The sequence below is a fragment of the Neodiprion fabricii genome, chromosome 7, assembly GCF_021155785.1.
Source record: "Neodiprion fabricii isolate iyNeoFabr1 chromosome 7, iyNeoFabr1.1, whole genome shotgun sequence".
Lineage (NCBI taxonomy): Eukaryota > Metazoa > Arthropoda > Insecta > Hymenoptera > Diprionidae > Neodiprion > Neodiprion fabricii.
In genome coordinates, this window is record NC_060245.1 from 9,218,943 (window position 1) to 9,232,751 (window position 13,809).

Sequence of the window (13,809 nt, forward strand, 5' to 3'; positions counted from 1 at the left end):
CCTCGGGATACGTCCTCGTTATAATTCACGGTTTTCTAATCTATGATTAATTTGTTCGGGTACTTCCGTTCTGTTTTTTTTTTTGTACTAATTTATTTTCTGTGCGGAAAAAGAGGAAACCGATCAAGGAAACCTCAACCATCGGTTCGTTACTCGTGCCATTTTCTTTCCCGATTGTCAGAAACACCCGACAGACCAAGTCCCTTCGAAAAAAAACCTACGTTTCCTCATACTCCTCAAGGCTATACGCAACAGTTATTGTTATTATTAAGACAGCGACTAGCGCACGTAGGCTTAGAAGCCCTCTAGATTTATTTAAACTTTTCTTTTCTGTTTGTTTCTTTTTTTTGTTTAACCTAAGTGTTTGAGATTTCGAATCGCGAATAGCGACTTTTAAATTATTATTTCTCTTGTTTTGCATTTTGAGTCGCAAAGAGCGACGTTGGAAGTATAATTTTTTTTTATTTTTCTTTTGTATCAGCGTTGGCTGGAAATAACGTGTTGGCTGGAAATAACGTGTTGGTGTTGAGTATCTCACACTCTCCCTCTCTACCCAAAAATTATCCCTCCCCTCTCTGCGGTACTGCGCTACCGAGCATATTTTCGAGGCATAGCGCGTTGACGATTTCGAGGCGTGTTTATTATGCTAGGCGCCCAACAACAATTCGCAGTTTTATTTTCTGGATCCAGGTTACATCGTGGACGCCAAATTATTGTGCATGTGGTAAGTTCTCGGTCATTTTCTCCGAGTGGTCGAGGAGCGGGAAAAATCCACGTCGCAACCTATAGAGTTGAATAACCCTATATATCGTATCGTACTATATTATATCGTATAAAGATATCACTGCCGCACAGTGGATCACCACATAGGAAAGAGCGGACATCGCACTTGTGGAGACGAAATATAGCAGCTAAAGCGAAATACTTATGCATACTTGATCATGAAGCATTGCTTTACCAAGTTAAATAATTGTTGTATGCAATATTGTTTAAATAACAATTGTTAACAACAAGTTTTTTTAATGTGCTGCTACCACTGACATTAGTATTAACCAATAAACATCATGAGAAGGTTGCACGGTCGGATTTTGCACGTCTGGTGTGCAAAATCCGGAAGCTTCTCGTCATTGTAACTAACGCGTCTTTTCCCCCCAAAATTCTCTTGTGTTTCATGCATAGGCACCTACGGGCAGCTGGGACCAATGGATTCGTGAAATGTAATGATCACTCAAACATGTAAAATCAACAGAATCTTGAACACTGTTCAACATTCTTCCATATGACAATTTGAACTTGCTTATGATATTCGGCTGTTAAAATACCGAAGAATGGGCGCCATTTTTGTACACTAATATTTACATATCCTACACAAGTATTTTTCATTATCGAAAAGGGATGTTACTAACACGCATAAAGTTGGTATCTAAATATTTGGATATGGAAGAGCTATACTGCTTTGAGGTTTCATGTATAAAATGACAGGAAAAGAAATCCATGTGAGTCGTGAGGTTCAGAGCGATGTTCGACATGAACATTAAACCAATTTTTCGCAAAATCGGTTATTTCTATTTGCTCAGAAGTATTTACAACCTAAATTTTTCAATTAGCAATGAATATCATGAAAAAAATTTTTTGGCTCATGTCCGCACATCAACATTGCTCGATCCACTGTGCGCCGCCACTGTGTTAAGAATCCCCTTCTACTTCCCTTTACCTTCCCTCCCTCCCTTCCCCTCTCAAGCCATTCCATCCACCGCTCACTCTCCCCCTATTTAATTCTTTACCCTTCGATCGTAGACCTTCGACCTACGATCTTTGACCTTCGACTTTCGACCATTGATCGACCTTCGACCTTCGCCACGTTTATGGCCTTATACCTATGACGATTTGACCCTTTACCATACGTATATATCTGTAAAGATTCAACCCTTAACCCTACAGATATACTATTTTACCTTTACTGATTTAACCCTTCACCCTACATATATACCGCAACACCTATGAAGACCCTTGACCCTTAAACTTCTGTAGATACATCCACCTAGGAATCAGGGATTCAACACTCAAACGTTTATACGTATTCATGTAGAATAAAGCACCTACCTGTTTCGTTAGCATTTGTACGCCGTAGCGCTCACCGAGAGGCTATGACTGAAATTAGATTCTTCTTCAACCCTTTGAAGCATACATTTTTTAAATGATCATATGATCGTGAAGATTCTTACTCGGGAGTTTTTGAGGTCACTGATTACGAATCCGCAATCAGATTTGCGAAATTCAAGATGGCGGATTCAAGATGGCGGCGAAAGGTCAGAAAATTGTGGGATTTTGCTAAAAATGATTTTATACGTTGTAACGTGGCATTTCGGTTAGGCATGCCCGTTACAAGGTACTCCCTGAACCTTGGGCGGAGTCCAGGGATAAGGGTTTCGGAAATCGGGTCGCGAAATAATACTAGAGAGCGCCAGAACTGGAGTCACGCATCCGAGCTTCGACAGGGACACAATCGTGAATTACGACTAATAGTCCGGTCAATTTAGACATAAAAATAGTGATCGAAACACAATAATTCCGACAGAGCTGAATTTTGGTAGGGACCTTGGGTTTACCATTATAAATAAAAAGAAAAAAGTCCCCATCGATACCATGTGTGCTAAAAATTTTCGATTTTACTCGTTAACGGTTGGTTTTATCAAAAAAATAGTTCAAACTAAAATTGTAGAACATAAAATTATCCACAAAAATAATCTCCATACTTTTTTTCCTAAGAATTATCATTTCCGAGATATCGCGATTCTAAAAGTCGAACGAGTTACATTCTATACAATATGCAAGCATATTATATATGTCGCGGATATACATAGTATATGCATAGTACATATTGTATATATATTATATATTATAGTATATATATAGTATATATACTGACATACATAATATATATACGGATATACTGTGACGGGTTTTGAGTCCGCACGAATAATATGGGTGGGGAAGACAATTAGAGACGGGGCGGATATAATCGGTAAAACTTAGTGTGTGTATTTTTTCTTTTGCACCAGGGCTCGACTTAAATTAAGATGTACAAAAGGGTTGTAGACGTAAGCGGTGGCTGATCACGCCTCAGCCCTTAGCGTTGCTTAATACTAACTTACAGATACGCGCGCAGGGGGGGGGGGGGAAGGAGTGTGGGAGGTGACGGGGAATGTGGGGTCGGAAGGGTTGATATGGCGAGGGGAGGGTGGTGTAGAGTGACGGGGAGTGTGTGGTAGACAGGGTTGATATTGCGAGGGGAGGAGCAGATCGGCGATAGAAGGCAGGCTAACCTGGTGACGTCGACGTGTGTGTGTGGAGGTCTCGAGGTGCGGTGGAGGGTAGCTGGGTGTTCGGTGTGTGTGTGTGTGTCGGTGACTCTCTCTCTTTCTTTCTCTCTCTCTCTCGCTTTCGCTCTTGGGTTTGGTCTACGCCGGTGTGGCTGCTGCTACGGCTGTGCTCGTACTGAATCTCGCGCTCGGCTCTGCCGAGCGTCGGGGGGCTTCGATGATGTTCGGGTCTTTTCCGACGGGACAGGGCTCACCCGTTCGGCTCTTCCTCGCGGGTTTGGGGTTTGTTGTGACTTGCACTCTAGGTGCAACGTCACAATACATAGTATATATATAGTATATATCAGATCTCCAGCTTCATGAAATCATAGTTTATAACATAATATTAGACCTCGTGAAAGGAAATCGCCGTGCGATTTTTTTAATAGGTGCCACATCGAGATTTTATAATTCCCATTTGATTAACACATAAGAAATCCAATTCTGACGGTCGGAGGGAGATAATAATTTTTCTATGCAACGAACGGAACTCTATACAGTAGCGCTTGACAGTCTATATGTTTTCTTCGAATGTATTTGATGGATATTATTCAACATTTTAATGTGACCCACTCAAGGAAGCTGGGAGTTTATCCTAGGTACCCATTTTTCGAAAAGGCGAAAAACAACGTTTTACGCAATGTTGAATCACTCGAAGATCGTGCGATTAAAAAATTTCTCCGACCCAGCGATTCGAAGAAATCATATAAACTGTCAAGCGCTACTATATGTATAGAGTTCCGTTCGTTGCATAGAAAAATTATTATCTTCCTCCAACCGTCAGAATTGGATTTCTTATAGTTTTTTTTGTTTTGAGGCAGTCTAATATATACTATATATATACTATGTATATCCGTATATATACTATGTATGTCAGTATATATACAATATGTATATATACTATAATATATACTATATATACACTATGTATATCCGTGACATATACGATATACGTGCATATTATATAGAATATGACTCGTTCGCCTTTTAAAATCACGATATCTCAGAAATGATAATTCTTAGGAAAAAAGTATGCAGACCATTTTTGTGGATAATTTTATGGTCTACAATTTTGGTCTCAACTATTTTTTTGATAATATTATTCGTTAACGAGAAAAATCGAAAAAACCGAAAATTTTGACCTTTGACCTTGAATAACTTTTTTAGCACACATTGTATCGATGGGGATTTTTTTCTTTTTCTTTATAATGGTAAACCTAAGGTCTCTAGCAAAATTCAGCTATGTCGGAATTATTGTGTTTCGAAATATCTAAATTGACCGGACTATAAGATATTGCAGGCTTTTGTTTTTTTCTTGAGTACACCGGCCACAAGCCAGCGACCAACTCCGACGCTGAAGATATTTCGAGGCGAGGCGAAACCGCGGAGATCTTGCGTGAAGGATGCCGAGGCTGCGGAGGGGGAGACAACGCAGATCCCTGCAGCGCGGGAATCCAAGGCGGACGCGATTCTCGCTGGCGGCCGGCGCGCCGCGGCCTCCCCGCTCGCCCCGCCTGCACCTGACCAAGGCAACCGCGAGAGACCAGTTAGCGACGAGGGAGCACCACCCCGCCACAACCCCAGGACACCGTAGATCTGCGCGGAAGACGACCTCGCGATCTAGCGTTAAGTTCTGCGCCGCGTAGCGACGACAGGTACGCGTCAAGTTGCGCAATCTCCGAAATCGACGACAGATCGATTATGGCGCATTCTTAGGGTGATGACGTCACGAAGGATTAGCGTGACGAGATCGGCGTTGCGGCCGATCGGCCATCTGAGATCACTCTAGTTCTGGCGATTGAGCGAGGCGGTATTGTCTTGAGGATCCGTATTGATTTTGAGTTTCGAGCTTTCTTTTGCTTTCGCGGCAAGAAGTGTGGAGCGATGTTGCGAGGAGTCCGATCTGAATTTCGCCCTCTTCTTTTCTGTTTCATGGGGGCAGTTTCGATTGTGGTTGCGAGGATGGCCGCAAAAGATCACGAAGGAGTTGGCGACTTCGTTGTCTGGATGTGGAGCGGTAAGCGTTGCTGATATTCTTGCGATCTAATTTCGAGAGTAATTGAGTGAGGGCTGGTCCGAAAAAGGATAGCCGTGTGTAATTTGCGTATCGAAAAATCCTCGAAATTCGTTTGCCGATTCTTTCGTTTGGTGACCGTAACCTGAGTTGCGCGGAATAACGTAGGGCCAATTTTAAGTGACCGACCTGGTCGAATAGCGTCACGGGTTTGAGTCGCGGCAAGACAACTGCAATTTGAGAGTAACCAAATTCCGTTACCCTGAGTCACGTCGAATCAAGTACGATAAAGTGTAACTTCGTAAGGGGGAGCGTTCGCATTCGCAAACTGCGTTCAGACGTCGCGAAGAAAGTCGAGTTCGGATGCGTTTAGAGAACCGCCAGGCGATCCCCGTGGTGACCGGTGCCATTAAAAATAACGGCTGGAGATGCGAATAGCGCGTCGAGTCACATTCTCTTTTGTTTAAGTATTAAATTATTTTTTATCAGTAAAGTGGCGATTAGCGCCCGTAGGCTGAACGAATTTTCTAGATTTAGCAACGATCGCGTTTAGCGCGTCGATTACGATTTCAGTTTAGTTTGACCTAGTGGCTTATTGTTAAGTGGCGATTAGCGCCGCAGATAGTAGAGGACGGTCGCGGCTAGTGCATCGAGTCAAATTCTGTCTTTAGTTCGAGTTATTGTTTATTTTTCAGACAACAAGAGTAGGCATAAGAAGTCGTTTAGATTTAGTCACGTTTGCTTTCTTCCTTTCTATTACATTATTTTTTTGGGTTAGTTAAGCTAAGTATTTGAGTACGACTTGCGAATAGCGTGTTTTCAATTATTTTTTTTGTTTTAAAAAATTTTGAGTCGCAATGGGTGACGTTTGAATAATTATTTTTCTTTTTGTATATTTTTTTTTGTATCATCATTGGCCGAGAATATCTTAGTGGATTCTATCATTGCTGTGTAAAATAACGTGTTGGTGTTGCGTACCTCGCCCTCTGCCGTTACCTAAAAATTACCCCTCCCCTCTCCGCGGTACTGAGCTACCGAGCATATCGTCGCTGCATAGCGCATTAACGATTTCGAGGCGTGTTAATCACGCCAGGCGCCCAACAAAACTTCGCGAGATTGTTTTTAGGTCCAGGATACCGCGTGGACGCCGATTCATTATGCACGCGGTAAGTTCTCGGTCATTTGCTCCGAGTGACCGAGGTGCAGGAAAAATCCACGTCACAACGTTTACTGTCTGAAAAAAAGAATAAGATTTATCGAGAACAACCTACATATACCTCAGAACTATATTAGGTTCATAATTAAAAAAACTCGAAAATCCATAAGTGCAGGTTTTTCATCGATATTTAATCAGTGGGCCCGAAAACTCCCGAGTAAAAACTTTTATGGATATTCTCGAAGATTTAAAATTTGGTGTCCGCCAGCTTGAATCCATTTTGAATTTAAAAAATCTTAGTTCAGATTCGTAATCAGCGAGCCCAAAAACCCAGTTTCACTAAATTTCAAGTTATTTTCTTATATAGATTCTTCAAAGATGAATTTTTCAGAAAAAAACATAATTTTTTTAGTTTGTTTATTTAAAAATCTTATATCCTAAACAATGATGCTAATTAGACTGTATTTTTATGTTCGCTCATTACTAAAGTAACTGAAAAGTGCAAAAAACGGATCCGATTAAGTAAAAAAGTAAATAAATTAGAAACATTCAAGAAAATCGAGATGGGATCGTGGGTTCCCGCCATGCTTCAAAGGGTTAAGTAATAGAAATGCATAGAACAATAAAATAAGGTTCGATGCAAAAATGATTTTTCTTCTCGTAGAATTTCATATAAGTCAGATTAATATGATTTCCATTTGATTGAAAATCAACTGTCAAACAAACTTGGAAGCGTAACCAATTAATTGTGTGGTGTAAATTTCATATTTTTTATTTTCTTATTTCTTTTCTTGCATGAACATGCAATACTTTGTTACTAAAACCTTGAAAATCACTGAATCTTTTCTGTTCGATCAAATATCACGTTACTCAAAACTTACTTCTTTACTTGCAATAACTTGTATGACGTGCTCGAGTCGATTTTGACGTCGACGTCCTATATATTTCCAAGTATGGAAGTCCACATATCTTGAACGCGAAAAAGGGCTTATCAGCCCCATTTTATGCATAATTCTCAACAAAAATACTTCAATGCATTTTCATTTTATGGAGTAATAAAGAAATGCCATAAATTTTACTAATTTACAATTGCTATTTTTTAGAATTCAAGTCATTTTTTAGTTTTTACTACAACTACTACAACTTTAGTTCTCTGTCAACTGAAAATGCCTTGAAGTTTTTTGGTTCAGAATTGTAGATAGAATGAGATTATTAAGCTTTTTTCTTGTTTAAGATACGTAGACCTTGATATTTAAGAGATATACAATACGTCAATGTTAAAATCGATCAGAGCACCACGTTTTGTATTGGTAAAATCAATTAAATAGCCAAAAAACAACAGCGGAATGATATCCCGCGTCTGCAATGCAGCAACCAGGTAAACCTCCATGTCTGAAAACGGCGTATTCGGAAACAGTGATGGAGTCAAATTGTGCATCTGTAATACATCAACGAGGTGAAACCTTGCGTCTATACGATCGGAGAATAAATTAAGAAGTCCAGAACCCTACATGTTGTAAAACATAATTAGCGGAGGGAACACGACTACGGTGCAATAGCCGCAGCAACGATCAAGGCAAGTCTGAATCTACTCACTGCACACCAGGGAGCACGTTTTCGGAGAAGCTCGGACGACAAACCAAAAAATTGGCGTCTTCATTTTCGCTGTTACGGAGTCAAATTCCGCGTCGGCATGGCATCAAATATGAAGCAATAGAACTTGAAATCTTCACCGGTCATAGTTTGATATTTGTACAAGATTAGTACTTGTCCTTGTCTGGTTACCGTCCGCCTTACCCGAGAACTACTTGTAAAACCCTTTCGTTGTTGATGATTATTTAAACAATAATCCTAAGAAGGACGAACACCACGGATTAAAATGTATATACGAGAAAATTAATGGTTATTTTCTGATGAAGATCTACATATCCATGATTCTTTAATACATAAAAACCCATAGACAAAAACAGAGACTATCTGATCGAAATGATACTAACTCCCAACTTCTTTTGCCATCACGCAGCTCTTTTAAATTTTCCATATAATTAATCAACAACTCTGTTATTTTTTCAGGACAAAAACATCCACCGGCATAGTGTTTTCACGAGCGGATCGCTCACGAAAACTCGGGAACGTTACAAGATGTATATTAGAATTAAAGTGCAGCTCACAAGGAAAGTCTTTCCGCTGACAGCCTTCGATTTTGATGAAATTTATATATGTTATTCTACATCAAAATCTAAGAGACGCGTATTTCTTTTATCGGCGGAAAAACGTTTCTAGGGGGTGAAATTATCCTTTGAAGTTAAGACCTCCGATGGGTACTTGTCAAGTTTCACCTATTTTCACCTGAGATAATCGAATGCACCCAAATGGATAATTAGCTTAATAATGAACGATGAAAAATGCAACTGGTTTCATATCGGGGGATTGCATGGGAAAAAAGTTATAGGGGTTGAAATTCATGAAATCGTTATAACAAAAAAACTATTGCACCTAGCTCGATGGATTCAATTGCACTTTGAAGAGCGAAAAAAACTAATACATATGGGTTTTCGCGTTTTTCTCGCAAATCAAGTCGAGGGGGTGAACTACCCCTATGTATGTTTACATTTAATCCCAATAAAACGGCAGTAATTCTTTTTTTTTATTCCTTCTCCTACTGATATGTTTTTTTTTTTTTAATTTACCACAACCGTATCACGTATATAGCATTTAATGAACGGTTTTATCTAGGAGCCAACTTATTTATAGATCGATCTTTCGTTGAAAAAGTATTTATATCTGACTTATCGATAATTCTGACTGATTTATATTTGGCAATGAGATAACATAAGCATACGATAAGCGCTTACACATATTCGCTTCGCTAGATAAGACCAAGTTTTGGGACGACGCACAGAAAAACTGCGTAGTCAAGTAAAAAAAAGAGAGCGTACAATATGCTTGTATCTTTTATTGATAATATGTCAACAGCTTAACAAAATAATCACTATAGCAATAAATAGAAGCGAATGTATAATCATATGCTCTATTAGCCGTATAAGTACTGCAGTAATGATAGTCATTGAAAAAGTGTTTCAAACATAACAACTTTTTACACCAGGAACAGCGAACAAGAGAAACATTTTCACATCCTGGAACTTCACAGTGTGAGTTGCAGGAATCTCAAGATGCAAAGTGTACAGGATGTTCAAAATTCGCTGGTTTTTCTTCTATGTAACCACTTTTGTACCAAGAACATTTGAAAAGATCGATATAACGTGATGACGACAGTTGGTTATGAATAAGTGACTGAAGCTTTATGATATTGTTTCTCAAATGCAAATCAATATCATAATTCACTAAAAGACAATTATCAGAAAAATGTCTAACAAAATTTTTCCATACTCGGAATCCAAAAACATTGAAGGGCTGGATTTTTCCGGTAGTTCCTTTAGGTATAATCATTACTTTGACATCTCTATTTGAAGGTTTCACATCAAGTACAACTTGGGGACAGTGTCCAGTTCAAGAATCGATCAGTAATAAAGATTTTGAAACAACTTTCGGGAAAAATGCATGCTGCAACCAAATTTTAAAATGATCTGAAAATAGAAAAACCCATTATTTTTTCATTCGAAAACATGTCTATACAAAAACAGTGGGTGTAATTTATACCTGAAGTAAGCTTCTAAGATTTGGATACTTCTATGTACACATTATCTGGTCTGAAAAGCGTTTTCTTCGCTATTGGACCAATCTTGCCAGTTGGTTCTTTTAAAACCAAAAATAGAGGAGATAGCAGCTTGCCGTTAGCTGATATAGTCGGCTGAATAGTGTAACTGTGGCTCGTAGAAGAGACTGATTGTATAAGACATTGTACTTGCTTTTCTCCTTCGACTGCTAAAGTTCTTCCGGAATGCATTTCTAGTTGGAAGCCGCTCTGATCTGCGTTAAATGTATTTGACAATCCGTACGTTCTAATATTTTGCTTTACGTCATGGACAAATTTTTGAATTTGTTGTTCCAAGACTTTTCCATCTTCAATTGTTTTGGATATAATGAATTTATCAATTTTTCTCGATACAATACGATGAGTTGCTTTGAATGAGTTTATACACGTATGAGATGCTTTGAAACGAAAATCAGTATGCCCTAATTCTTTTTGAGCCTGTAAGGCCCATTTTTTCAAATCAGAATCGTGCACTATTAAACCAGCATCCACAGCAGCATTGAAATTTTCGAAAGTGTAACCACAAATTCGTGCTAAATTTTCTTTGTACATCCCCCCCCTTGTTCAAATTGTGGGCCCACCGGTGCAACTGTCGTATAGATTGCATTTTGTTTTACTTTTGTTTAACACTGCCCAAACCCAAATTTCCTTTCTTTCCGCTGCGCCAATACTCAACGGCCCTTAATTTGTACTCGTAGGATAAGTCTTCGTTATCACGAGTGCATGTATCAAGCGAAAGTTCTGGTTCATACAGGGCGTTTGCCCATTCTTTATCTTCAACAATTTCCATTTCCCAATCCTTAAACGGTTCTTCGAAATGCAAAGAATTTTCTTCTACCATTTCGAAACCACTGTATTCGTTCATTGCACTCAACAAAATATTTTCAAAGTTTTCTTTCAACTGTATTTCATCGTTATTTACTGGCGAATCCGGTAAACACATAACTTCAAAAGTTGCGAGAAGCATTCTAATAACGTTCAAAGGATTTATCTTCATTTTGATTAATATTTGCAATTTCGTTTTAAATAGTCTCGAATTGTAAGTCACTTCTTTCGTCGTGTAAAAGAAAAATAGCCGACTGTGGTGAATATATTCCGCGATCGCAGTTTTATCACTGCTTCTACGTCGTATTTCAAATCTAATTATGGGAGCGAATCACAGACTGAACAGAAGTGACTCCCAGATAACACTTTCAAGTAGGGGGGGGGTTCGATAACTATGAAAATATGTCAGTATTTACTAAATTTTTGTGAAAAATATAAGGAATAGATATTTTCAAAATTCGTGTTGTGGTATATTCAATATTAACTAATCAAAAAAATTATTATCCGTAAAAGTTATTCAATCTGTCATTTTTGGCGGCAAAAATAAATAAGTGAATTCTTTTGAACCGTGAATATGATTCGTATAAATACCGTAAAAAGTTACAGAAAATAAAAAATTGATAAAGTGGTAGAATTTTCAGCGGAAAAATTTGATTTTTTCCAATTTTCCTTGCTCAATTAGGTAAAATCCATTGTTTAAATAAATTTTAAATAGAACGTTTTAAGTATAACTAGAAGAGTCTCAAATTGCCTTCAAATAAAAAACAAACCATTGAGATTGGATGCATACTTTTGGTCCTATCACTTTCACCAATTATGAAAATGTAATTTCGAAAAAAATCTGTCCATCGTTTGATACGTAGATGTTGAGAATTTAGAGAAAAAACGTATCACTAAAAGAAGAAATGAGAAAAAAAAAGAATTAGTAACGTTTTATTGAGATTAAAGGTAAACATACATAGGGGTAGTTCACCCACTTAACTTGATTTGCGAGAAAAACGCGAAAACCCATATGTATTAGTTTTTTTCGCTCTTCAAAGTGCAATTGAATCCATCGAGCTAGGTGCAATAGTTTTTTTGTTATAACGATTTTATGAATTTCAACCCCTCTAACTTTTTTCCCATGCAATCCCCCGATATGAAACCAGTTGCATTTTTCATCGTTCATTATTAAGCTAATTATCCATTTGAGTGCATTCGATTGTCTCAGGTGAAAATAGGTGAAACCTGAAAAGTACCCTTCGAAGGTCTCAACTTCAAAGGATAATTTCACCCCCTAGAAACGTTTTTCCGCCGATAAAAAAAACACGTGTCTCTTAGATTTTGATGTAGAATAACATGTATAAATTTCATCAAAATCGAAGGGTGTCAGCGGAAAGACTTTCCTGTCAGTACACTAATTGTGTCTGAATTAAAACTGCCGATATGAAACTGTACGATCATGAAATTATGAAATGACATCAATTTTTTACGATAGTAAATCTGTAGTGGTTAATTTTAACAGTTTTGGTAACGTGAAAAATTAACGATAGCTCCGGAAATCGAACCTGGTATCTAATGATAAGGTAAGGATGTTCTGTTCAGGTTTTAGTTTGTTAAGACTGTGTAAATCGCAAAGCGTATGGACCTAAGTTATGACAAGTATGTTCTAATTTGGTCAGCTTTCATTTCGTTATAAGCATAATGAAAGTAATGAACGTTAGCAAGTATCCCAGGTTATCGTAATTAGAAACTATTTTACTAACCTTCTGGTATAAGCATTTATATTCTTGACAGCATGAGATGCAACTATTCAGGTCCTTGATAGTTCTTATGGTTTTACCTTCGAACAATTCTTCGAAGTCTACATACTGTTTACACTTGAGTATAATCTCGTTGCTTAATGCCCGATACAAATTGGCCAATTTTTCTTTCGTTCGAAGGTAGGAAGAGTTCAACCAAATCACTCTGCAGAGGTTGATAATCTTTGGAATGTGAGCAAGAATGCATTCTGGCGATCGACACTTCTGAAGTTCTTCAGATGGCTTCAACAAAATTTGCAAGAACTCGATATTGGATCTGGCTTGGTTGATTCTGTACTCAATCTCTTCGCTGAGGGAAACAAATTGTCGCACATACGTGGATTGAGTGATATTCAGAATATTGATTATTTTTTTCATAACCGGATTTTGAAGTTGGAAATTCAAGCTGCCTAGATTTTCGTCTGTAAAATTGAAGGACATGAGAATTAGACTTATATTGTGATAACACAGCTTGCTATTCGGTTGACATAATACTTAATAATATCTTGAATACAACTAAACTTACAGCGATAAACCCAAAATTCGTACTCATCACGTGGGCACAATAGTTCACGAGGTGTCGTCTGATCTTGATCACCTAATGACGTCTTGATTTGTCTAGTCCACCCTATCACCACTTGTTCTAATCGCTTAACTACTTCTCTTTCAGCAGCAGCCTCTTCTGTCGCGAGATTGTGTCCTTCACGGGGAATGTACATGACAGTTAATCCCAACAACTTATACCTCAGATCCGTAAGCAAAGTCAGAAAATCATGCAACTTAGTGCAAAAGTCACTCTTGACGCCTTACAAAGATTAAGGAGAGAATAGGTAAGGATCGATAATTAGAATTTATTTTATTTGGTGTTTTTCTACAAAATAGAGTTTTAGGGTCGTTTAATGGGTCCTACGTACTTCAATACAGTCCAAAGTTTTTTATGATTAAAATTCAGATTA